Raw genomic sequence first — 27,899 nt, forward strand, 5'->3', positions numbered from 1 at the left:
AATACTGCTTAGAAAATCAAATCAATTAAACACTGCCTACTCCTGATTAAATTTTACTCTAGCAACAGCAGAGAATTCATTTAAAATGTCCTATATGCCAGGACTATGCTAGGCAGTGGGAATATAACAGGTAATAAGGTACTGTGCTTCACTTCAAGAAATCTATTCATTAATTTCTTAAAGACTGCCTACTATTGCAAGCAAGGTTAATTCACTTTTGGCATAACTGTGTCACTTAAGCTCACCTTCAACTTAAGGAGAATTTAAAGATTACTGAAGCTGGACTTCTCACTTTCTTATATTTCATGACACTGCTCATACAATGGCTCCATACTTCTTGATTTCCTGGAACTGCAAATTGGAACTGAACCCACATGTTGGAATTTATAAGTAAATTGTAGCTTAACTTGATTAGAATAAGAAAGGGGAAGAAAGAGAAATATACATAACATCTTACTATATCTAAGTCCCTGCACTAAGCGCTTTATTCAGTCATTCAAACTCCAAAGATCCATTAAGAGGTAGTTATCCATATCTTGGCTATTATAAATAATGCTGCAGTAAACATGGCGGTGCATATATCTTTTTTAATTTTCTTCAGGTAAATGCCCAGTTTTACTTTTCTTCAGATAAATACCCAGAAGTGGAATTGCTGGATCATACAGTTCTACTTTAAACTTTTTTTAGGGCCTTTCGTACATTTTCTATTTTTATTTTATTTTAAGGTTTTTTTTTTGTTTTTATTTCCCCATATGTTTTTCATAGCGGCTGCTCCAGTTTGCACTGCCTTCAACAGTACATGAGAGTTCCCTTTTCTCCACATCCTCACCAACACTTATTTCTCATCTTTTTAATAGTAGTCATCCCATCAAGTGTGAGGTATCATTGTGGTTTTGATTTGCATTTCCCTGGTGATTAGTGTTGTTCATCATCTTTTCATGTATCTGCTGGCCATCTGTATGTCTTCTACGTGCCCATCAATGGATAAATGGACAAAGAAAATGTATACACACACACACAATGGCATACTACTCAGCCATATAAAAAGAATGGAATCTTGCCATTTGTGACAACATGGATGGGGTCTGACGGCATGCTAAGTGAAATAAGTCAAAGAAAGAAAGACAAATACCATATGATTTTACTTATAATGTGGAATCTAAAAAACAAAACAAAACAAAACAAAACAAAACAAACAAAAACCAAGCTCATAGATACCGAAAACAAGTTGATGGTTGCCAGAGGGGAGGCATAAAAAAACAAACAAATGTGTAACTATGCCTGGGATGAGAATTAGACTTATCGTGGTTATTATTTCACAGTGTATGCAAATATCAAATCATTTTAATTTGATAATTATAATGTTATATGTCAACACCTCAATAAAAAATTTTAAATACAAAAAGGAAAGTAGTTATCAATGTTTCCATCTTACTGATAAAGCTTAGAGAGATTAAATTATTTGCCTGAATTAAAAACTGAGAATATTTAAGCCAAATGTTCTTTCCATTATGCTTCACCCACTTTCCTGTTAAGACAGCTCATTGTCTCCCATCTGATTCAACTCAAGCCCCCATCACCTTTCACCAGTTTTTAAATCAAGGAAAAAAATCATTCAAGGAAAGATGATACTTGACCTAAGACATTTGTAGGGTACTGACTTAAAGAAAATGTGACTTGGATATGAAACTCCTAGACAATTTTTTTCTTGAATAAGTATTCACAATTGACCTTGTTGTCACTTAATCCTCACATATCCATATGCTGTGGACTGAACTGTGTCCCCCTACACCCGCCACCCACTACCAAATTCATTTGTTGCGCCCCAACCCCCAATGTGACTATATTTAAAGGTAAGGCTTTAGGAGACTATTAAGGTTAAATAAAATCAAAAGGTGGGGCCCTTATCTGATAGGATTGGTGGCTTTATAAGAACAGAAAAAGAGAAATCTTTGTCTCTACGCATTTTAGGACACAGCAAGAAGGTGGCCATGTGCAAGCCAGGAAGAGAGCTCTCACCAGAAACTGACCATGATGGCATAGTGATCTCAAACTTCCAGCCTCCAGAACTGCAGAAAAATAAATTTCTGTTGTTAAGCTACCCAGTCCATGATTTTTTTGTTATGGCAGCCCAAGCAGACTATTAGAGCAATGAGGACCATTTTATAAAAACAGCATGAGATTCAAAGGGGTTAACAGAGGACACATGGTCAGTAAAGTTGGTTACTCCAGATATGTATTTGCTAAATATATGTATTTATAGTTTAAAGCGCCAATCATTGGGGCATATAGTATACTTTCCCACAAGTATGCCATAGCCTACTACCCCAAAAGGATCAGGGAATAAAGAGTGAGTAATCCAGGGTATGCAACAGTCCTATACTGGACAAATGAGCATGACCTCTGTGGTTAGAGACGTAGAGCAACATCTGTCACTGACACACAGTGTTAATCCTGCTTATTCCTCTCCTTAGGAATAGCCACAGATGTTTCCATAACAGGTGTATTTGCTCCCTCTATGGGGTTTTCCCAGACATGTCTACATGCAATGCTCTCACTGAGTCACCTTTTCTATTCAGGCATAGGAAGTAGGGAGATGAGACAACTGCCCAGATAATTTGATTAGTTCAGTAATTTGATATTACTTGGTTGTTTCTGTGGTGTTTGAGTGTATGTTTGGGAAAATAAGGGAAATTATCAAATGTTAGAGACTGCATATTTCTCAAACCTTTTGTAACTGTTAAATTATTTCACTATTTTTTGTGTGGTTCTTGAATAATAGAAACAGGACAGAATAATGTGCATCATATTCCCTGAACAATAGATCAGCTGGCTGAAGCTTAAAAGGTAAAGCAATATGGTGGCAATGAACATAGTGTTGGAGTTCAAACTTGACTACTGAATTCACAATCTTAGATTAAGCCCTTAACCTATTATCCCCATGCATTCTACCAAGAATTTTTAGCATCTAACTTTTTTCATGAATCCAGTGAAAAGTACTAGCAATTTTTAACTTTAGGTCATGTTATCTGCATTTCTTAGTATATAACTAATTGTGGTTAATTAAGAAATTCAGATAGCTTTGTCTTTCAATCATCATGTATTAGAATATACATGATATACATCCCCACAAACCCGGAATTAGAAATGCTCAGATATCTCCATACTTCTTTTTAAAAGGAAGATGTGTGCATGTGTGTATGTAGGTATGTATAAGTGTGTGCGTGTGTGTGTGTGTATACGCACATTCAGACATACAATGAAATATTACAAGGCCATAAAAAGGATGAGATCTTGCCATTTGTGATAACATGGACCTAGAGGGTATTATGTGAAGTGAAGTAAGTTAAAGAAAGACAAATATATGATTTCATTCATAGGTGCAATCTAAAAAACAAAACAAATGAATAAACAAAGAGTGGAATCAGATCTATAAATAGAACAAACTGATGCTTGCCAGAGGGAAGGGGGATGGAGGATGGGCAAAATGCATGAAAAGGAGTGGGAGACACAGGCTTCCAGTTATGGAATGAATAAGTCATGGGAATAAAAGGCACAGGGTAAGAATTACAGTTAGTGATACTGTCATAGCATTACATGGTGACTGACAGCAATTACACTTGTGGTAAACATAGCATAATGTACAGAGAAGTTGAATCATTATGTTGTATACCTAAAACCAATGTAACATTGTATGTCAATTATACTCAAATAAAAAAATTGTTTTAAAAGGAAGGGATTAAAACATATTATGATAGTATTTAATGGCATGGAGTTGTATGCTTTAAATGATTAAAATGGTAAATTTTATGTTATGTTTATTTCACCAAAATAAAAAAGTATAAAAAATAAAATCATCTTATTTATTTGCTTGTTCACATGTATATAGCCTGAATCTTCCAGTACTAGACTATAAACATAAAAGTAGGGACATCCTCTTTTTACCCCTATATTTATTATAGTTCCCAGAATAGTGCTTGGCAATAGGAAATCTCTAAAACTGTTTTAAGTGATTGAGTGAGTAAATAAGTGAATGAATGTTTAAATGCCCCTTCCTCCACAGCAGCCTATCTGGATAGGTGCTAATGACAAAAATGAGCAAAAAGTTATGGATTCAGATATCAAAAAATGGGCTTTGAGGGAAATAATAAACTAGGATGACAAGTATCTTGCAAGGAGGATTCTAAGGAAACATACTGTGTTCTTTAGTATCTCCTGTCTATCAACAGTTTGAAATTAGACAATTTATCTGGTACAAAAGCAAATTTAGTGGCCATTCTGTGCACTCAAAATGGCTAATGCCAAGCACATGCATGGATGTGTGCATGTGTGTGTGCGTGTCTGTGTGTGTGTGTGTGCGTGTATTAAGACGCTGGGGAGAGGCATTTAAATAAACTCTTAGAAATGACTTCTCTAATACAAGAATGTAAGATAATTATAGAACTAAGTTCTTCCCCAAAAAAATAATTACTGTCAATAAGAAATAAGTATCTATTGACTAGAAATTATATGCTAAATACTGCGTGTTAGGTAACGTATAGTCTGCTAGAGCTGCCATAACAAAATACCACAGACTGGGGGACTTAAACAATAGAAATTGTTCTGGATGCTACAAGTCCAAGAACAAGGTGCCAAAAAAGTTGGTTTCTGGCAAGCCTTCTCTCCCAGGCTTGCAGGTGTCTACCACCTAGATGTGCCCTCCCATGACCTTCTCTCTCTGTGCAGAGAGAGAGAGAAGGAGAGACTGAGATCTTGTATCTCTTCCTCCTCTGATAAGAACACCAGTCCTGATTAGGGACCCACCCTTAACACTTTACTTAAACCTAATTACCTCCTTAAAGGCCCTATCTCCAAATACAGTCACATGGGGGGTTGGGTTTCTATATATTAATGTGGGAGGTTGGGACTCAATATATAACAAGTAATAAATTGGAGAATATGAGAAAGACACTGACTTTCTCAAAAAAGATACAACCTAGAAGTTGGTTGGGGAGTGGAAAAACCAACAAGTCTGCCCATAGATAACTGTTGTACCTAATCTGACAGGAATTCCAAGAAAGCAGGAAAAACCAGTCGCCCTGAGACTGACAGAGGGAAAGCGAATGAATTTGATCTGAGATGACGGAGAAAGGTTTCATGAAAGATACATCAGCTAGTTCTACAAATACAAGACTCCATAATAGTTTCCTTCTGAGGCAGATTTCAAAAAACAGCAATCTGAAGGTATCTAACCATATGAGAATGGAATGAAATCTCTGGGGAAAAAAAAACAAACAAGAAGAGATCTATGAAAAACAAAAGTTTGAAACACCTGGAAAAAGTCCCTATTAGGAGAACTCGGTAACTGAATATATGTAAAGGGATCTGCGTTTCTGCTGGTTACAGAAGTCTGATGCACAGACCTCAGCATCAGTGTCTTGGCCACAAAGAAATAAGTGTAAAGTAAAATATGCAAAAATATTTACCTACCTATATCTATATACAAGAGTGGACATATTTGCCCATACCCCCACATTTCAGCAGTCTTGATTCTGATTTATTAACCTGAACAAACGGACACATTTCTTAAATAGCTTCCATTGCTGAAAGCACATTCACTCAAGTTTTGTTATGTTTTGTTTTTTTTAAGGCTTTTTTTAAGTAAATTTTATATAGAGAGAGAAACTCTTGTTGCCAATGTGGTGCTATAGAGAGGCTCCCTTCTAGGATTTCTAAGACCTAGGGTTTCTCCAATAATGGGTGTTCCTATCTAGACTTAATGAGCAGAGTTTAGGGGAAACGAACTGGCAACATTATGTTAACATATCTAGTGGCAGTCCATCCTGCCTCAAGTAATTTTTAGCTAAGCAGCAGAACCTCTGCTGGACATAATACTTCCACAAGAATAGAACTAAACCTGATTCCAACTGGAAGTCTGAAATCACTCTTGACGGTATCCTTCAAAGCCCATTCCATACCATATTGCCATTATCTCTCTACTTGTTATCTCCTTTGCTAGACTGTAAGCTCTGTAATGACAGACCCTGCCTTGTCCACTGCCATATCCACAGCACCTCTCACAGACAGTATCCAGCTGCAGGTTTTGAATCTTGGCTACGAGGGTGTCTCTTGCCACAGCTGTACATAATTTTATTTGGAAAACATACGTACCAATCTAGCATCCGGGCTAGAAATCTGCATACATTGAGTATGGGGTTGTTTAAAAATGCACGTCAGTTATAAAATTCTAAATTGGATAAATCTTCATAGACCCTGAGTAGATCCTGTCACTAAAAGGGGTAAATCACACTATCTCATGCTAAAAATCTGTAATAGTTTGTGCTGCCTAATGGAATCCTGACATTCTTTTCTACCTGATAGCCTAATGTTCTGAAGTATCTTAGGTGAACACAACTTCCTGGAATAATTATTACATTTCAGAAAATTTCTTGCAACTTGGTATGGCTGGTTTTACAACTAAAGCTCTTGTCAATGAAATGTGTGTGGAAACAATACATGCAAATTCCAGAAAGTGCCTTAAAAGTCTCTTCCAAGCTCCCGCTCTCCCATCCCATTCCCTGGCTGGAATGTGGACATAAGCCATCTTGAATCATGAGGTACGGTGAAAAAGAAAGCCATGTCCAGTGAAACAATGACAGAAGAAGCCTGAGTTTCTGATGCAAAGGATCACTGACTATACAACCCACACCAGATGCCTTTAAAATAACTGCTACCTTGTATAAGTCACATTATTTGCTTTGTTTTGATACACATGGCCAAATGTAATCCCTAATCTTATTTTATGACTGAGAGGAGTAGGTTATCAGTCCAGTAACTCTCAGCAAATATTGGAGAACTTATGACAGCTTCATAAGGGTTTTGGAGGAGGCATCTATTTTAGTGCTACACAAAATGTTGTCCGTGGACCAGTGACAATCCACAAGCCATTTGTTATGGGTCCATGACAAGGTAACAAGAGAATGCGAGAGTAAGCATTTAGAAATTTTCATAGCAATTTCACATTCCCAGACTCATCTCACTGAACCAGCTTGGATGTCAGTGAACTTTCCTGGTAAATCACATATAACACAAGCTGTCTACTAATCGTATCTAACAGAACTTCATGAGATGTTCCTTTTGAGGTCACTTTGATAGTTTTCATTTTAACCAAACCTGTTTCAAATCTACTTTTAACATCACTAGCTGTGTTAGGAATCTGAAATTGGCATTACAGGTATCCTTCACTTTTCTAAAGTTCACATGACACCACTTTGCTTTTACAAAAGATCTACATTAGTACCTGTTTTTGCTAACCAAAAGAAATCCAAAGAGGATTTTTGCTTTTACGAAAAAAAGGCTAAAAGCAAAAATAGTGTTCAGCATTTGTTTTGCAGCAAGCTCTTACAGAGGAAGCACACACCCCGAACAGTGAGAGTGGCCCCCCAAGCTCTTTCCCTGAGAACTACACTCAGCATCTCAGCACCACGCCACCATAGCCCTGAGCTGTGCCCGTGAGCATCTGTGCTTTATCTCAATTTATTTTGTTCATCCATTAATTAGCAAGATGTATCCTAAGGTATCAGAGAAATCTAAGAGAGATTATTTTTTCAGTCTGGGAATGCTCAAAAAATGTTTCCACATAAATTAATGGTAATTGCTTCTTTACCTGATGCTGTTTTGGCTTACAAAAGGTTTCATAGGAATGTTCTACTTCTGGATAACAGGGGAAATCTATATTAATTTCAACCACAATTTACAGATTAAAAAAAAAGCTTTACTGGGCATTTTTGTCCAGAACAGATCCACCTATCCTGATTGCAAACATAATGTTAACTAAATGATGGCAATGAACAACACTCCAAAGCAATAAAGATCAAAAAGTTGTACCAATTTTACTTGGAAGTATGATTCTTTTATATTGAATTCCGTTTTGCAGCCATAATTGATGCTTAAGAGGTAAAATGACAGTGTGTTATTTAAAGGGATGTTCCAGTCAATAAAACTATTAAGACCCAATGAATATTTTTATCTAAATTATAAAAAGTAAATTCAAAACCAAAGGAGTCACTGTTTCAAAAAAGAGTATTAAATTAAAAAGCCAGCAGAAACTAATGTGCTTTGCTGGCTTCTTATAAAATAATACTTTGAGTTGCTAAGTCTAAGTCCTACTTACATGTGCTGAAATATTAATGAGAGACTGTATCAAAGATGTTTTCTTGGAAATGCTGAAAGAATCTCATCAAACAAGACAGCTCAACTGCCATTTTCCAAATGTCACTTTCAAACACCAAAGCTTAATATTATGTGGGATCAACTATAAAATAAAGCTCGTAAGACAATTTTCGTTGCATAGACAGGTGTATAAATATTACTGAAGTGGCAATTCCTTGAATATATGTGCAATTTGAACATGATGGGGACACAAAGGAAGAACTGTTTTTTAAGTTTCATTTTCAAAAACAACCAGTTCTACACTACATAGAACAATGTAGGATTAATCAACAAACGTGACATGGACTTTAAATTTTAGGAGTATGTACTAATAGCACAGCTATAATAACAGGAAAGCATTCCGGAAGAGCTGCACCACAGTGTAAATCAAGGGGCTGCTTCCTTCATCAAGAGTCTTATTACAAAACAAAACTGAAATGTTGGCTGAACTACAAAGTGCACTTAGTGTACACTGTAAATTACATAAAAGTTAATGCACCAAATTTGAAATCATTCTTTATTTGTAATAATGTAGAAGCTGATTATAAATAACTACTAAGATATGATTGTTACTGAGGTGAAAAGTTTCATTAGGAATATCTGAACTACTGAACAAACCTACTGTATTTCTGCAAGAACCAGTTTCAACATTTCAAAGATATAAATCAGTCTGTCATGCTAATTTGTTTGATACCTTTTATATTTTTAAAGATCTTAATACTTCCCTTCAAATAAAGGATGTGACATGTTTTCAATGGCAGGTAGGATCAAAGGGCAAAAAGAAAAGTTTCGAAGCTTGGAGAAACAGTTTCTACAGGGTGTCAATAGTCTCGTAATTTAATAATAATTAATAAAAAAGCAGGTGATGATTTTGAAATTACATATCCACAGTTATTGACATACATCTTAAAAATTCTGGAGAAGGCCTTGAATTTTACTTTCCACTGTAAGAATATTCACACACAGGAAATCCACGGACCCAGAATCCATTTCTTTTACTGAAAGTTAAATTAATTATAACCTTAACTTTATAGAATAAATTGTCCAAATTTGCTAATTAAGGATTAAAGATCAATTTTGGAAATACTGTATTATTTGATTCATACTGGAGAAAAGTCAAAAATGAATATCCTGAATTTGCTGCAGTTACTTTAAAATTTGTTCATGTCAAGAAACAAATCTGTTGGGGCCCCAAGTTGGCTCAGTTGGTTAAGCGTCTGCCTTCCACTCAGGTCATGATTCCGGGGTCCTGGGATCGAGCCCCACGTCGGGTTCCCTGCTCAGTGGGGAGCCTGCTTCTCCCTCTCCCTCTGCCTGCCACTCTTCCTACTTGTGATCTCTCTCTCTCAAAAATAAGTAAATAAAATCTTAAAAAAAAAGAAAACAAATTTGTTCATGTCCTATTCATGTCAAAATACCTCCATGAGACCAGATTCTCTACTGTGCATTTTTGCTGAAAGAAAACACAGGAACATCTTCCCCATGAGTAATGTCATTGCCAACTCAACTATACTAGCTAAATTAACAAGCAAGAAACACGCTTACTTATTGCATTAAAAAACCTTAAATATTAATATACATGGTCTTGTTAAAAGTGTGCAGATAGGGGCACCTGGATGGTTCAGTCAGTTAATCATCCAACTCTTGATTTCGTCTTAGGTCATGAACTCAGGGTCCTGGGATTGAGCCCTGCATCAAGCTCCACGCTCAGCAGGGAATCTCCCTCTGTCCCTCCCCTCCACTCGCTTTTCCTCTCTCTTAAATAAATCTTTTTTTTAAAGAAGTGTGCATATAGACATTTAGTATGGGAAACTGCTATTCCATTAATAACTTTTCATTAGTTTATAATTGCAGAGAGACAGAAAGCTATGAATATAACACTGATTCTCTATAGTTACAGCTTATGTGCCCACATTAAATGGACAATATAAGCTTTGTAATTATTTTTTCCCCATGTTATGTTTATTCTGAACATGTTTATCAAAATAATTTTAATGTCTGTAGAATCTAACAATAAACTTTGGCTTGTATTTTACCTCTCTCAGTCCCTTTATTTTTCTAGGAATTCATATATATCATATTTTACAAAAGTACAGGTCTGTGATGTACTGGAAAGTGAAAAACGAATGAACTGGTCCTTTTCCACAGATGGTCTAAGATACATTCATAAATTTCTTCTATGCCTCCAGTTTGGAACATTTCTAAGCTGTCCCAAAATCAGCATTCTACTTTTCCTTAACCACTCACTCCTACCCAAACCTACACTGACTTCTTCTCTGCCTTAGGCATACCCCCCATAATATCAAGATGAAATAAATGCAGTCTATATTTGTGACTCGTAAAGGTCAAAACTTCAAATGTTCACAGAGGCTGGGCTAGTGAAGAAATGGGTACAGTGGACCAAGGGTGGTAGGGACCAAGTGAAGAGCACAGGGTTGCTCCACAGCCTATGCTCAACGTTTCCAAGCAGTAGCATGAGCCCAGGGTTGCCAGCTCCTCACAGTTTTTTTTTTTTTTTTTTTCGAAAGAAGCCAGAAATTCTAATTTTTATATAAAAATACACTCATTTAAAAATGTTAAAAACTAATCCAGATTTTTATAAACCACAAGATCTGCTTTAAAAAAAAAAAAAATGCATCTGCGAGCCAGATTTGGCCTACAGGCTTCCAATTGGAAACGGCTGGGCCTCCAAATGCTCCTGTTAGAGAAGGTAAGATCAGCAAATGAAAAGGGTTTCTTTCAAGTTCAGCCTGATGATAAATTTTGGCAATTTCCTATCAGCCTTCTCCCATCGATGGAAAACAGCTGCTGGTGTGATTCAAGGTTTACAGAAACACTCTTCCTGCCTCAGTCTGGCCTGAGGCACCACCACAATAGGTCTCAGATACCAGAGTGAGCATGAAACAGACCCCATATGGAAAATCCATGCAGGAAACATTCAACAAGAGATCCTGTGACTCTTGGTCTACTAGGCCAGAAGAGGATATAAGAATAAGGCACAGTGCAGAGAGGAGAGAGCACTTGAGGAGGACCTCTTTGAAGGGAACTCAGAGTGAATCTCCTAACTCCCTAGGAGTGCAGGGAGGAGGGGAGGTGCTATCTTCTCCCCCAGTCCTAGCTAGGAGAGGGATGTTTCATGGGACAACTTAGAGAACCTGCTATTTGTTCCTCACATTGTGAGGTATGGAAGACTAGTGCATGGTTCATGCACGACACAGCTAAGCCACCTGGTATATCTGCCATGTTGAGAATGGCCTGTCCTCCCAGTTTGGCAGGCCAAGGGATGCATGATTTAGCGTTTCTGCCAAACACGTATAGGCTCTGTACCCATAATTCACTCTTAGAAATAAGAGAAGACCAATGTGCATTTGCTCTCTAGAGGTGCCATGTGACTTTACCAGCTGATGTTTATAAAAGAGTTTACAGTGCCATATAAATACTGAATGGCATTGTTCTTCCACAGGGCTTTCATGGACAAGATAAAAGATAGGCATCCCTCTCTGCCTTTGAGGGCCTTTCCCAGCCCCTTCTCCTTTTGTCCTCCCCATCTATAAGCTATAAGGTATCTGCCCTGAGATCCTGAGATGGCCTTTCCCATTAAGCCTCATCATTATTCATGCTCTATGGAAAGAACTCACTTTAGGTCTGAATCCTCTACAAGCTGTGGGGGTGTCCAATCAAACTCAGCACAATGTAGCCATGATCTCATTATCTAGAGGTGGTTTCATTTAAAGAAATGCTTCATTCACTGGAGGGATGGGAAGGCCTGGGGTGTAGGATGTGTGATTTGCATTCACTGTGGAGCTCTTACTACCTGAAACAAATGAATTGTGTTTCTGTGCTGGACTCTGTCTTTCCCTTTCCCACCCAGTAGCTCCAAATTCTGTATGCATAACATTTCTAAAATCCCAACACAATTCAAACAATAGAGATCTCAATTTAAAAACTGTAACTGGTTTGAGAGAGCTAAGCCAGCATCTAAACCTGCCTGACTTTTCACAGCACTTACTGTTTGGGTCATAGGATTGGCACTTGGTTATATTCAATTTAACACATAATTATATGCCTGCTCTTTCGTGTTTTTCTTTCATCACTTGTAAGTGTTCTGTTTCCCCCTTCTCAATAATACCGTAAGTCCCTAGAAGCAGAGACTACTTTTCACCCTTCATCAGAGATCCACATACTTAGCACAGTGTTAGGCCCAGAGCATATATGCAATAAACGCACACCGGGGGTTGAAGAGAGTGAAAAGAACCACCAGATTCATCTTCCAATCTACAATGTGACTGATGAGGACAAAAAGGTAAAACCAAATGAGCATTCAGCTTACCCCTGCCTTTTTCACTGCTGGAAAGTCATAAGCTTCTTCACTGGTCTTCTGATGGAAAAGACGTTACCAAGCTGGGGCTTCAATGTAGGCGCGTTCTGGGGGAATGCCTTTTAATGAGAAGCTAGGGCCTGGGTGGCTAATGACCATGACTCATTGTCAAGTCTATGTGGGAGCCTGGGTGACTAGAATCTCACATGAAAAGTATTTCCACTCCATCTTGCTCCTTCCTACACTCAACCTCTCTGGGCCACTCTCTTGCCATAAGCATCTGTACTACCGTCTGGTCTGAGGCTTGCTACCAAGTTTGTCCTCCACCATCAGCATCAGCATCATGCCAGGACTTAATAAAAATGCAGAATATTGGGCTATATCTCAGTCTTAAAGGATCAAGAATTTTTAAACAAGATTCCCAGGCAAGTCATATGCAAGCACTGCTCTATAAGGTCCTGATAGGGCATCATCCTTGAAGAGACAGCGTGGCTTTCTGAGGTAAAGCTGCAGAATAATCCAGGGAGCTATCCTGGGCTCTAAATTATGCTTTCTTCTTCAGTAGGAGGAGGAGATCTACAAAGCAGCAACAGCACAAATTCTCTCCAGCCCACTCACAAGCACAGAACTCAAAAACGAATAAGGCCAAGCCAAATGGGGAGCAAGATGCTATCAGCAAAACTTGTAACAAAGAGTAGAAACAGCTCCCCAGTGCCCTGCTCTGTCATTTTGCCTCTTGCCATTTATGCTCCAGAATGTCCAGCCTACAGTACAGTGCTGGTCCAACATACTGGGATGGGCCGACCATGAGTCTGAGGACATATTCTAGTGAAAATTCAAAACCTTCCCAGACCTAAGGCACATCAGCAGCTAACTCCTGGGACAAATGTACAGAAGTCAAGTGAATACAATGGTTCTAGTTTCTTGGTGTGAAACTCTGAACCTCAGGTTTGATCCAAGCGATTGCAGTCTACCACTACAAAGAGTATGTTTTTCCCTCCCCTCCATCTAGGCATGTTCTGTAGTTCCGAGACCCAACTCAAGTCCTTCCCTCGCCAGCACCTCCCTGATCACTCCAAACCACACTGGGGACATGCTCCAGTATGGTGGTGCTTTAACACTTTCATGGACACGTTTTTCCTCAATAAGACTGTAAGTTCCTGGAATGGGGAAAACTTGTGTCTTACATTCTATTCTGCACTTCGTCTGTTCCCCTGAATACTGTAGACATTTATAAGTCATGAAATATATGGATAAAGGTCCTCAAACAATCAGTTTGAGCTGGGACAACCATCTAGCAAACACTTTTCCAGAAATGAACCAGATACAGCCCATTAGCCTGAGAATCTTCTTCTCACTTCCTAAAACCCCAACACCCTCCTATCTTGGCTGTGCCCTGGGTAGACTCTCTCTTCTCCAGAGGTACCTCTGGGAGTGTCCAAGGAGCACCCAGATTTCAGAACCACATGAAGTCTAGGTGCCTGGGCTAAGAGACGACCCTCACTCTGACAATGCCAAATGATGTTCAACCCAGAGGTCCAAGCCAAGCCATTCCTCCACTTTCCTATGACACTTGGGTAGTAATGAGCTAATATTTTACAATGGAAATGACAGGATGAACTAGGAGAAAATGACAGTAATAAGGCTTCTAGGCTGAGATTGCTCTATGAGGCAAACTGTATTCTGACCTCTGCTAGGAAAACTAGCTGTACATCATAATACCCTTGGCTATGGTGCCATTGACTAGAAGAAAACAATTTGAAACACTGACTGCACCCACTGACCCTTCCTCCTAGGAATACTATTGCCCAAAGAATGATACATATGTCATCAGAGTGTATTTTTTTTACTAAAATGAACGAAATTAGTAATATATAGACCAGACTATAAAATGAAATCATTGAATACGTTAAATTCATTATCAAATAAAAATCACAGGCAGGGATTGTGACTACAGCTGGCATGAAGGCCAATATCTTTCCCAGGACCACCCAATTCACAATTCCAGGGAATACTGCTCACCCTATAATCTCAGTAATGGGGTCCCCTGGGCATTTGTAGTGCACAACCTTCATATCTTATGCAATGGCCCTTCTGAACCTCCTACTTCAGACTGTCATTTACTCTTTCTCATGAGTATAGAAACGTATCTAACAAACTTGTACAATATGGGAAAACTTGGAGGAGAAGCACTGAGTCTTGAAATATGTTTTTGCTTTAAATATCCCTGAATATATTATCTTCTAGGACTACAGGCCTAATAGGAACCCTCAGGAGTTATTAAATTCTAGTCTCAATAATAAAAGTTTTATTCATCTAGAAATCAGAGTCTTTGTTTAAAAAAAAACAAGCGAAAAAAAATAAAAAATAAAAAATAAAAACAAGCGGACAATCTCCCTTCCCCTCAAAAAAAAAAAAAAAAATCTAAAAAGGAATTGCTACAATTCTACTGAATGATGCAATCTTGCCTCTCATTTCTCCTACCAGGAAACTTCCTGATCACTAGCCCTCTAATACATCATCAGTATTAAAAACAGAGGAGGTGGGGTGCCTGGGTGGCTCAGTTGGTTAAGTGCCTTCATGATCTCAGAGTCCATTGGGCTCTCCTTTCAGCAGCGAGTCTGCTTCTCCCTCTCCCTCTGTGCTCTCTCTCACTTTTGCTCTCTTAAAAAAATAAAATATTTAGGGCGCCTGGGTGGCTCAGTTGGTTAAGCAACTGCCTTCGGCTCAGGTCATGATCCCGGAGTCCTGGGATCGAGTCCCACATCGGGCTCCCCGCTAAGCTTCTCCCTCTGACCCTCTCCCCTCTCATGCTGTTTCTCTGTCTCTCTCTCTTTCTCTCAAATAAATAAATAAATAATCTTTTAAAAAATAAATAAATAAATAAAAAATAAAAAAATAAAATATTTAAAAAATAAAAATTTTAAAAAATAAAAACAAAAACAGAGGAGAGTGTGAGCAGAGTGATGCAGCAGAAGTGTGCTAGGCCCGTAACCCCACAGGTGGATAGACAGAAAAGAGAAGAGGGCTCCATCAAGCACAAAGTTTCAGGCTTTCCACAATCATCTGTGGTCTTGTACCATTTGCCAGCACCTTGCTAAGCACCAGAGGACTCAGTGCTGAAAACATTCCTCCAGGTCCTTGAAAATTATACTCACTCCTCCACTCAGCTTCTCATTAAAAGGAAAAGACTCAAAAGTTGGTTTGTGCAAGTTTGGGATCCAAAAGTGGCAAATATTTGCTGGGCTTTTTTCAAGCAACTTTCTATCCATGGCCAAAAGGAAGCTTCATCTGTCTTTGAGTTAGAGAAACGAACCACAGAGCTTGAAATGATCACAATCATGTCATCTCGAAAAGCAAGAATAGGAAATCTAAGTTCTCAAAAAGATCTTACAAAAAAGGTAGTGACAGATTTACCACTTTCCTTTTTCCCTTTGAAAAGAAGTCATTGGCCCTCGGTGTTTAAATGAGAACAAAGACTCCAGGAGAGAAAGGTGAAGGTAAATATTTGTACAAATGTGTCACTGCATTTTACACAATGGGCCAGCAGTCTTTGAAATCTGACATGTTTCATATCTACAGGTTTGGGGTTTTTTTTCTTATTTGCTCTCATGAGGCAAGTCTCTTAGGCTGTCAGCCACCAAAGTGGCTACTGAATAAAGGACACTGAGGGGCATTTTGCCAACATGACCTCAGAAGTATTGACACTGCAATGAAATCATGAAATGATTAAATTTCTGCATTGCTATAATTTCTGCCAACTAATATGACAATGTGTCCTTCAAGGATGTGGTAAATGTTGGTTTAAGATAAAAAAAGCAAAGACAAATATTAGCGTGCTACATAAAGGTACAGCAAACCCCTCTTATCCCAGGGGTATACATTCCAAGACCCCCAGTGGATGCCTGAAACAGTACTGAATCCTATAATATACTATGTTTCACCTAGGCATATATACCCATGATAAAGTGAAATTTATAAATCAGGCACACTAAGAGATTAGCAACAATAATAATAAAACAGAACAATTATAACAATATACTATAATAAAAGTTACATGAATGTCCTCTCTGCCTCAAAATACCTTATTTTACTTACCCTTTTTCTTCTTGTGACGATGTGAGATGACAAAATGCTGTGATGAGAGTAGGTGAGGTGAATGACGTAGGCGCTGTGACACAGCCTCGGGCAACTATTACCTGCCCACGACTCCATGATTCGTCAGAAGGAGGATCATCTGCTTCGGGGACCGCAGTTGGCCGCAGGTTACTGAAACTGCTAAAGCGAAACCACAGATCGCAAAAGCCAGGATAAGGCAGGACTGTAGTGTTTTTCACCGAGCTTTGTTTCTTAACACGAGCCACCTGGATCCCATCACTAGAGTCTGATTTCACTGGTCTCAAGCGCAGCCTGGGCACCACGTGTTTTAAAAACCCCTCCGGTGAGTCTAATGAGCAGCTACCACTGAGAAACTCTGCATTCGAGAATTTCCAGAATATTTTGTATCCTATTTAGAGCAACCATTAAAATTGGTCTGAGGAGTTCATGCTAGCTGGGCCTCCCAAGATATAGGGAAGGAGGGATAGAAAGATAGTAGAAAAAAGAAATGTCACCGGGCCCCAACCTGAAATCTGGTGGAGACAAAACACACAAATAAAAGGTGAAGCTTGATGAGTACAGTTCTCAAGCCCCGAAAAAAATGTTACAGGCAACCTAGCAGAAGTTTAGTGGAAAGCAATAGGGTCTTTAGACAACTCAGCTTCCGCTCAACGAACGGGAGGAAGTATATGGGCCCAGGTGCTCTCCTCAGACGCCCTAGGGCGGGGATTCGCCACACAGGCCTAGATGCCCATGGCAGCTGCCCTGTTTGCCAGAGCCCGGAGGAAGGTGAGCAGCGTGATGTAAGGAAGAGGCCTCCCAGGAAACGGCCCCAGCTTCCTGATGCCTTCTTGGTTCTAGCTCCTCAGGGCCAGAAACTTCAGGTTTCCCACAAACTCCTTTCTTCATACAAGTTGGGAAGGCTGTGCTCCAACCACCTGGCAATGGGTTGAAAACGGATTACCCCTTAGTGTTCTCTACCTTTCCTCACTTATTGAGGGGAAGGGCTCCGCTCCTAGTTAAGGGAATCTGAGGTGCTGCAAAAGGTGTCAGACGGTTAGAGGCGGTGGTGAAGGGAAGAACTTTTCTGCGTTCCTCGTGTCACACAGAAATGAGGGAGCAAGGGGACAGAACACTTACTAGTCGACATGAATGAGTTAGGAGGATGTCAGTGATCACTACCTGAAGTATCAAGGGAAAATGTTGATATTGACAGCCTTCTAGGATCTATAATCAATCTCACGAAAAGGAAAATCTAAAGGGTTTCTGGGCTAGAAAAGGTGTTATAAATACGTATTTGTTCTGTGAGTAATTATATATTTTGCTGTGAAGACTTTATCACTGGTATTTAATTCCCATAACACAGTAATTATGTATATCATTAAACACATTTCACCTTTGAGTCATTTGGTTAAAAATAACTCTATACAGGGGCATTTAATTGCTACAGCTCCTTGAACCAGCACCCTGAGGGTTTGGCTACAGGCTTACAAATCACAGGGACCATTGTCCCTGGTAGCTTCCTCCTGCTAGGGCCTTTGTCTTCTGCCTCTCCTTTTCTTTGTCAAAATATATGTCAGGGCAAGACTTCTGACTATGATAAAATAAAGAAGTCATCAAAAATCTCCCCAGGGAACAATGATAACATGGGATAAAAATTGTCACAAACAGCCATTTCAGGGCTTTGGAAACTAAGCAAAGGCAAACAACTGAGAGGTATTTACTTATAAAAAACTGACAAATTTTGGGTACAAAGAATGGAACTCTGTGGCCTTCTTGCCTGGGGCTGCTCCCACCATCCCTCCAGCTCTGGCAGCTTCTTTGTTCTACCAGAGCAGGGCAGGGCTGGCTGGAAAACCAGCAGCTTTCCTAGAGAGGTTCACTTGTGCCCAGTGGGACTGTCTGTAAAAGTAGCAAGACGGGTGGGAAATAAGTGGAGAACCCCTCGGTTCTTTTAGCCTGAGGATGCAGCCACAGTTGGGGTGAGTAGCAGACTAACCAGACGTTTAAAGGGGGAGATCCTAGGAATGAGAGCATGATAGAGGGCCTAGATAAGACCCCCAGCTGGGTGGGATGCTGGGACACACACACAGGAGACCCAAGAGGGCCCATACAAAGTAAAACACAGGGCAGACTTAAAAACTGCCTGACTTTGAACATGCTCCCGGGGGACACACAGATCCATCAGCAGAGGGTGGACGCTCTGATGGCTCAAAGTGTTTGAGCACAACCTCTGACTAAACATTGGTTCACCACCCTGCAACACCTAGGAAGCCAGACTAATAAAATGAAAAGAAGAATAAAAATGAAAAGAAGACGAATAAAATGAAAAGAAGAGAAAAACTGACATCATGGAGGAGACAGATTCTGCTGATTACCTCCAGGCAAGTTACTAAAACCACAAAGCAGCAAAAACAAAACAAACAAACAACAACAACTTTCGGCAGGGCGGTGGGGGGGAGCTATCAAAACCTAGAGTTTTACTATATTTTCTAAAATTACTAGTTTTCAACAAAATAGTATGAGATAGGCAAAAAAATAAGATGGTATAACCTATATTCAGGAAATATATCAGTTAAAAGAAATGGTCTCTGAGTGGGCCCTGATGTGGGATTTAGCACATGAAGAAATTATCCAAACTAAAGCAAAAGAAAAAATGAGACGAAACTAAACAGAGCACTACTGACCTATAGAACAGTATCAAACAGTCAAACATATACATAAGGAGAGTCTCCAAAGAAGATTAGAGCAAGAAAAAAAATATTTGAAGGAAAAATGGCCATACATTATAGGCATATAGTAACAAATTCTGAAAAACAAAGAGAAAGGGAATATCCTTAGAACAGTATATTGAGGTACAACAAGAAAAATGACTGACTTTTCAAAGAAAACAATGCAATCCTGCTTCAAAAAAGGGGGGCCCATCAACCTAGAATTACATATATCCAGTAATACTATCTTTCCAAAAAAAATTGCATATAAATTAAAGCTGAGAGAATCCACTGCCAGGAAAGCTATACTTGGGAGAAATGCTAAACCAAGTTCTTCAGAACCAAGTGGAATGATACCAGTTTGAAAATGGTGATTTGGTTCTACAGAAAGGTTTGGAAAGTGCCTGAAATGGTAAATGAATGGGTAAACATATAATACTGGGGTTTTTTTCCTAATTTATTTGAAAGACATCTGTTTAAAGTAAAATTAAAAACACTGTCTTGGGGCACCCAGGTGGCTCAGTCAGTTAAGCATCTGCCCTTGGCTCAGGTCATGATCCCAGGGTCCTGGGATGGAGCCCCAGGTTGGGCTCCCTGCTCAGTGGGGAGTTTGCTTCTCCCTCTCCCTCTGCCCCCGCTCATGTTCTCTCTCCCTCTCAAATAAATAAATAAAATCTTTTTAAAAAAACTAAATAAATAAAAAATAAAAACATTGTCTTTTGGGATCTGTAACATGTTGTAGCAAATTAGATGACAGCAATTGAAAAAAGGACAGGGAAGGCAAATGGAATTATATTGGTATAACCATCTTACATTATACATAGAGAGGTATTATATTAATTCAAGATCTACTATAGTCAGTTAGGTATGTACATTGTAGTCCCTAGAGCAACTACTGCAGAATAAAGCAAAAAAGATGAAGATAAAAGACCAAGAGAAGACACAAAACATAAATATACATATATTTGACAAAGTATATGATTTCAGGCTATATACAAAATTCCTACAATTGAGTAATTTAAAAAGAAATACAAGTAATCCAATAAACATGGGCAAAGACTTGAACAGACATTTCACAAAAAAAGGTATAAAAATGCTCAACATCATTAGTCATCAAGGAAATGCAAAGTAAAACCACAATGAGATATGCTACACAACCACTAGAATGGTTAAAATTAGAAAGCCTAAAATGCCAAATATTACTTACAGTCCTGAATTCTTCTCCCTGGTGTTCACCCAAAAAACTTGCAAAGACTTGAGCACTCCACCTTCCAGGACACCTGTTTATTTTATGTCTAAGAACTGTGGCCCCAGAAGCTTTAGCTATCTAAAAAAAAAAAGGCAAAATATTACTAAGGCAGCCTAGAATTTACAATGGCCATTAAGAGGAGCATTCCAATTAGACAAAAGCATTCATCTAAGAAGTACACTTGGTTTCACTTATTTGTGGAACATAAGGAATAGCATGGAGGACATTAGGAGAAGGAAGGGAACAATGAAGGGAGGGGCTTTCAGAGGGAGAGATGAACCATGAGAGATTATGAACTCTGAGAAACAAACTGAGGGTTTTAGAGGGGAGGGGGGTGAGAGAATGGGTTAGCCCGGTGATGGGTATTAAGGAGGGCACACACTGCATGGAGCACTGGGTGTTATACAAAAACAATGAAGCGTGGATCACCACATCAAAAACTAATGATGTATTTATGGTGACTAACATAACATAATAAAATAAAATTAAAAAAAAAAAAGAAGTACGCTTGAAAGTAAGGGTCCTCAAATCAAACAAAAAGAATGGGATACCTATGTCAATTGGAAAGGAAGACTCCAAAAGTTTTCAAGATTCCAAAATAGCTTCATTGGAAGATTCATTGCAAAAGGCTAATGAAAAATTAAAGACACAAGGGGTACCCAAAACAAACAACTCTGTAAGACTGACCATGACTCCTACTATTGCCCCCTATCCTCATTTACTTGAGTATTCATTCTACTAACCCTCTGTCTGAATTGCCTTTCCACTCGAAAAGACCACAAGACTGTAAACAAAAATCCACCAAACTAGTGGCTTTACAACTGCAACAGCTCCAAGCCCAGAAACCTAAAAGACCTGGGCCTCCCTCCTTGCACCCTCCCAGGTGTTAATCATCAAAACACTTGCTTAGTATAATGTGCTCAAGAAGACCCATTTTTTTTAATCAAACTTCTTGGTCAAGAAGAATGGTCAAGAAGAGGATCAAAAGTGGTGACTGCTGAAATAACTTCCTAGACCCAAGATGGAGCTGCTCCTGCCTGAAGTGCCACATTAGCAGACCAACACTTAGATAACTGTTCTGTCCCTGTAAATGTTCTGCTTGACCAGAAATGCAGTGTATCCAGATAGTCAATCTCCAAACATCAAGCCAACTCTGAGCCTTCTCTCCTCAAACAAAGTTGCCTACATGGCCCCAGCCAATAAAACATTTTCTATTTGTCTCTTCCTTGTTCTTTTTCTTTATCCCATAAAACCTTCCTGCTTTTCCACCCCATTTTGCTGTTCTCCAAAAGGAAACTGTCCACTTCATAAAGTGTCAAAGTATGTTGGTATCACTTGCATTGTCTTCTCTAATCATTTTTTAACAACATATAAAGTGCTCAGCATAGCTACTGAAGGATGATAATTTTTCAGTAAATGCTATTTTTATAGTGTCCTTTTCTAATTCACAGAAACAACCAAAAAAGTAATTTAGGGATAACATTTTATCAACGTTCAGTTTTTATCCCAAAGAATTTTCTTAAATGATTGTGCTTTTGATACCACATACGTACAGTCATCATAGGTTTAGCTGAGAAAATGACTCGTGGACTATATAACAATAGTAAACATCCTTTTATATTTTATAATTATTATTTTATAGCTGTTGATGAGGGAGCACCTTCTGACTTCTTAAGAAATCTGTTGATCAAAATGTCCCCCATGAAGGAACGGGTAACGACCAGAGGGAAGTGACACACACAGCTGTTGTACCTGATGGATGAGTTTGCATCTCACCTACATGGGTTGATGGGACATGAAGGTAGTTGTAGTCTCTTTCCTGGCAAGGGAAGTTCTAAGAATCCTTTATTAAAAAATAAAAAGGTTTTGTTTTATTCCCTGGAATATGAGAGAATAACTGTGGTGGATATCCAGAGACATCTTACTCCAGCAAGTCCTGACATATTTCAACTGTTTCAAAAAAATCTGTGCTAGGTTGGGTTCCCCAGGGAATAGACTCTGAGCCTGTGAAATTACGTGCAAGAGCTGTCTTTGGGGACTGCTTTTAGGAGTAGACAAAGACAGAGGCTATGATTCACACACAGCAGAAACCTGCGCTAATTCTACGGGGAGCTCTGGGGCAGGATGACCCTCCAGTCTTCCTGCCTTGGAGCACCTGGACCAGCCATTGGATGTGGGCTGGTCTCTGGGGAGGGTGTATGGTGGCCAGGGGCAACTCCTGGAGAAGAATCAACACTTCCAGCCTATGGAGTAATGAGTACCTCAGTACTGAAGTGGGATCCAAGTGGAGCACCACTCCCTCCACTCCACAGCCTCAGAGATCATGAATCTACCTATCCCTGAGACTGACCAATGACTACACGGCCACAGCTGATGACTTATGTAAATACCAAATTCAACTGAAGCATCTTTGTTGCTGTTCTTGGTGCTGTTACTTTTGGCTTATCTTTGACTCTCTGGGAGATTGGAACTTCCACTCCTGAAACTAAACTAAGTCTATCTTTCTACCTAGATCCTTGGTACTATTTAGAATGGACTAAAGGGCAATCCCACATCTGAGGAAGAAATGATTTCCATATCCATAGAGGTCCCCACACTGCTACTTTTGGCCTGATATGGCCTGGTTTAGAAGAAGACTTCCTAAAGTGGAGAAACTATGATCTCAGAGTTTGGATTTTAAATTAAAGCTCTGTTTGTTGATACAGCTGAGAGTGATTTGTGTGTATGCATGTAGGGAGGGGGGAGCTGAATTTACTGCCACCATGGGCAAAATACACTGGTTTCTGCTCCTGAACTGAAATTTAACAAATACATCTTTACGTATTACTGAAGCCACACACTGATGTGTGGCCTGTGGAACGAATCCTGTGAAGGTGGTTAACTAGATTCCGAGGCAGAGAGAAATGAGAACAGCCTGTCCATCTCTGGTATGTAAGGGTGGTGCCCAAGCAGGCGGGCAGATGGTTGTTCTGTCCCAGAAAACAGCTGCTTTGGAATTTCTGTGGTTAGATATTTGGGGGAGAGCTGATAAAGTGGAGAAGACATAAAGGATAAAGTGAAGGGAAAAAGAAAGAAGAGGAAGATTATTGAGAGAGAGAAAGAATAAAGGAAAGAATATTTTCCCTTCTTTGGTCGATAACTAGATAAATTTTAACTCAAATAAAGAAAGAGGTGGGTAGCACAGAATGATTACACCCCCATCACCACACTGTCTGTCTCATTTGCAAGTTGAGTTTGATGATGTGATGACGATAATGATGATGTTGATGTGATGGTGATGAAAGTGGAAGAAGATGAAGAGAAGGAAGAACAAGAAGTAAAAGAGGAGAAGGAGGAGAAGATTCAAAACCAAAACCACAGCTGAAACAGGAAACAAAGGATGTTTGCCCCATGAGTCCATGAGCTTGCCTCATGGTCTTGCCTATTGGAAAAGTTCTTTTGAAAATTTGCAAATCTCTGCTCAAAAGCTTTGAAGAAATGAAGACTCAAGTTAAAGCATGGTTTGGTAGAAAAGGGATGGCGCCTGCAGTAAGAATATCTGTTTCAAGTCCCATCTTGGCCATTTCTTAGCTGCTTAGTTTTGGATCCATGATTAATTAATCTCCCCGTGCCTTATCCATGAAATGGAGCACAGAGACTTGTTATAAAAATCAATAAATAAATATAAATAACAATGTTTTGTACTCTATGGTGCTACACAAATTTAATACCAGATGTTTTTAGAGAGAATGCATTTTTGTGGTTAATTCTCTGAATCAATAAGAATACAGACACTTTTTTCTTTTTATTCACTTTGTTGCATACTACTTGAAGAAGCATTTTAAAACTCTTTCATCTCTTACTCAATGAGATAATTCTTCCTCTCTTAGGCACTAAGCAGTAGACATCCGTTCAAGCAAACTGAAAGATGGCTGGTAGCCTTTAAATTTTATATCAAGCAGACATTTACTGAATTCAAGTTTTCCTTACATCTTATGTCAATAAAACTAAATGTCTATCAAAAAAGTATTTAAAAAATATAACCATCTTAATGTTCCTGACGATGGTTCTATGGCAATGTAAGATACCATTGCCATCAACCTAAACTGCTTTTGAATCACCCGAGATTCATTAGGGACAGCTTTGTCATTGTGACAAACATATTTGGATTATTTCAAGTCTTTCAGAACTCGTCATCAGTAGATATGGGATCTTCAGTTAATGCAAAGATCCTATCCCTTACTACATGAGATAGCTAGGATTTTCCTGTATCCACTGTCCTCTAGAGAAAAACAGAACCCAAAGAGGTAGACATGTACACACTTTCACTTGCCTTTCAGCTGAACTTTTCCTTTTCAGCTTTCGGGCATTACCTGGGGCAGGTAAGTGTCACTCCTTTGCATTCATGTGTGTGAGCACACATTTTCCATAATCCTCCATCTTCCTTCTTTGCTTTGGCATTCTCAAAGACCCAGGATTCAATACTCACATGTGACATAGTTAAGTGGTTAATCAAAAAACTTCTCAAACTTCTCAATCCTCCTTCTCTTCCCCCTGATTCATTTGCTATTCTTAGAAGGCCTTTAAGAAAGTTATTATGCTCCACAAAGATAACAGCCAGATCATGAATACACCAAAAAAAAAAAAAAAAAAAAAAAAAAGAGCAGGGGGGGGAAGGGAAAAAAAAAGCCAAAAGTCTTGCTCCCATGGATCCATGTAAAAGAAGAATGACATCTGGATGCTATAAAGTAGATTTCTCATTTACTGGTAAAATGTGTCCTGGTTTTTCTATTACAGAACCACAAAGTAAGAGATGCTGTTAAAACCCACCCATACTCCAGAGCAACTCTGTCTAATTTAGGTCTATGCTTAACCTGCTTGAAGTGAAATATTAACAAGCACAGAAGGTTGTATCCCCAGTGCTGAAAATTCAGAGCAGTGATAAGTCATGGTCACTATTAATCACAAAAGGGTGTTTCTTTCCATATGGAATAAATTCTAAGAAATTTTATTTTTTATTCTCAAGCCTCATGAGTTATACTGCAAATAAAAGAAAAAGAATCTACTAAGATTCCAAGTAATCTGAAAAATCCATTTATGTGGCAGCATAAAGACTGATCAAAGCTTTTTTCCCCTCCAAGGATCTATTCATTTTCAGTCAATGCCCACATCTTGAGATGTCTGAGGACTCCAAGGTGTCATCCTGAGACAGTGATCTGCGCCTGATTTTGCACTTATGAAGCTGACTTGATGAGCATATTTTGCTGCTAGGTAATGTCTGATGTGAGCACACATGGGAGTTATTCTACTTGTAGTTCATGCCTTCTGGGAATGAGCATTCTGCAGCAGGAAGTCTGTGCATGCTTCTGTGCTGGTGTCTACACCAGCTGCTACAGCTGTTGCCTCAGTTTGACAAGTCCCCCATACTCCAACTCTCAATATACTGAAACGTTCTAAGTTCCCTCAGATACCACCTCCTCTCTAGAGATCTCCCTTACTCCCCACAATTAGAATGAATTGTTCCTCCCTCTCTACACTCTCTGCAACATATTATGTCTTTCTATTTTGCTCCTATCTATCCTTCCTTTTCTTATAATTAGTGAACTCCATACCTATGTTTCCTTTTCTCCAGCAGAAATTCATAAATGCTTCTGAGTGTCCCAGATAAAATAGGACAGACAGAAATAAAACTTGGTTTGAACCAAATTAGGTTGGCTCTGATATCTAACTTATGTTTTGTTCAAGACTAAAAAATACCAAAACTCTTGTCTAGCACCTCTCTTTTGATTTCACATCCAGAATTTTCCAGGGAAACATTTTTCATGTCTTCAGACCTTACTTGGTTTTCATGCTGTAATGGGGACATTGCAAAGATCAAAAATTCAAAGCCCTGACTTTGAGAGTTGCCCATAGCTCAGGAAATCAAATGGATTCTGTTATATACACCGCAGAAAGCCAAAGACAAAACTCTAACCCAAAGGCCAGCAATTTAGAGATGTTTGCTTTATTCTAGTCCTCTGGCTGTGACAGAGGAAAGCTTCCTACGCTCTGCATTTCCCATAATGAACTCCTCCTACAAGTATGGAACAGACTGTTGCCCCAAAATCAACTCTTCAAAAATCGAACTCCAAGCCAACTGCAAGAAACTGCACCCAGAAGATAAACACATCACAAACAATACTTGAGTGCTGTGTGGTATCACAAACACCAAAAATGTAGGGCTGTGCGAAACCTAGAGTGGAAAAAGGAGCAAAGACCACCCTGCCACCACCTTCTCCTCATGTCCCCAGGATTCTTACTTTCCCAGAATTTTTCTCAAATAATCTGTTTGCATTCCTAAAAGGGAAAATTACAACAAAATTTTACATGAAATAGGTTCATGACACATGTTATCCTTATCTGTGTGCTCGCTGGCCTTATAATTATCATCCTAAGGGTGAAGGTGAGTCTAGAATATAGTATCAGACCAGAACACAAAATCTGAGATGCGTAAGTACATGCATCCTCCCCAGAGACAAAATACTTTATTTTTCTTAACAATTGTTTTAGAAACAAAACAGTCTTTACACAGTTTTAATTCAACTCTTAACCTTCAATGACCCTCTCCTCAAAGTAAAAGTGACCAGATGGCTAATTTGGCAGTGGTGAGGCAATTTTAAGACTACTTCCAGGTAAAAAACCAGGCCTCTATTTCCCAATCCTGTCCACCCCCTCCAATTTTCTAGGATAATGGAAGAGAGGAAAGCAAGGAATGAGTCAATTCTTGAGACCATTCAGGGAAAGCCCCGATATCAAGCACTGTTTAGAATTATTCAAGTACCTTTTACAGGTGGCCCTGGACAAGGACCTGTGGAAAAGTCCCAAGAGACATGGGATCCTTTTTATCTGCCAGCGCAGGCTGTTTTGTGAAGAAAACAAGGCACATAACCAGGTAATGCTGAGTCTGCTGTGTCCAGATGCCTAGAAGAGGGTTCTTTAAGTATCCTGGAGTTCTGAGGAGAGTTGTACCACAATAAAAGGTGACTGGGGTGCAGGAGATGCCACCTGTAAGGTTCACAGAGTGATTTGACTCACTTTCCTTCCTATTGTCTCCCTTCCCATTTCCTCCTCCTTCTTCAGCATCTGCCAGGACAGTTAGAACTGAAAATTCAGTACTGCTTTCTATAGCTTCTCCTGCACAGAGAAAGCTGTTATCCTCTAAACTACACTCATTTTCTTATCTTTTTCTGAAGTCCCAGAGGATACATAAAGAACATGTTTCACTTTGTTACCTGTCTGGCAGTTTTTTGTTGTTAAAGTGTTCGCAATTATCAGAAGGACAAAGGTCCCTTCCCCTTTAAAAGGCCAGGTGATT

Source organism: Mirounga leonina, unplaced genomic scaffold (assembly GCF_011800145.1).
Source record: "Mirounga leonina isolate KUSES-001 unplaced genomic scaffold, KU_Mleo_1.0 Mir_91, whole genome shotgun sequence".
NCBI lineage: Eukaryota > Metazoa > Chordata > Mammalia > Carnivora > Phocidae > Mirounga > Mirounga leonina.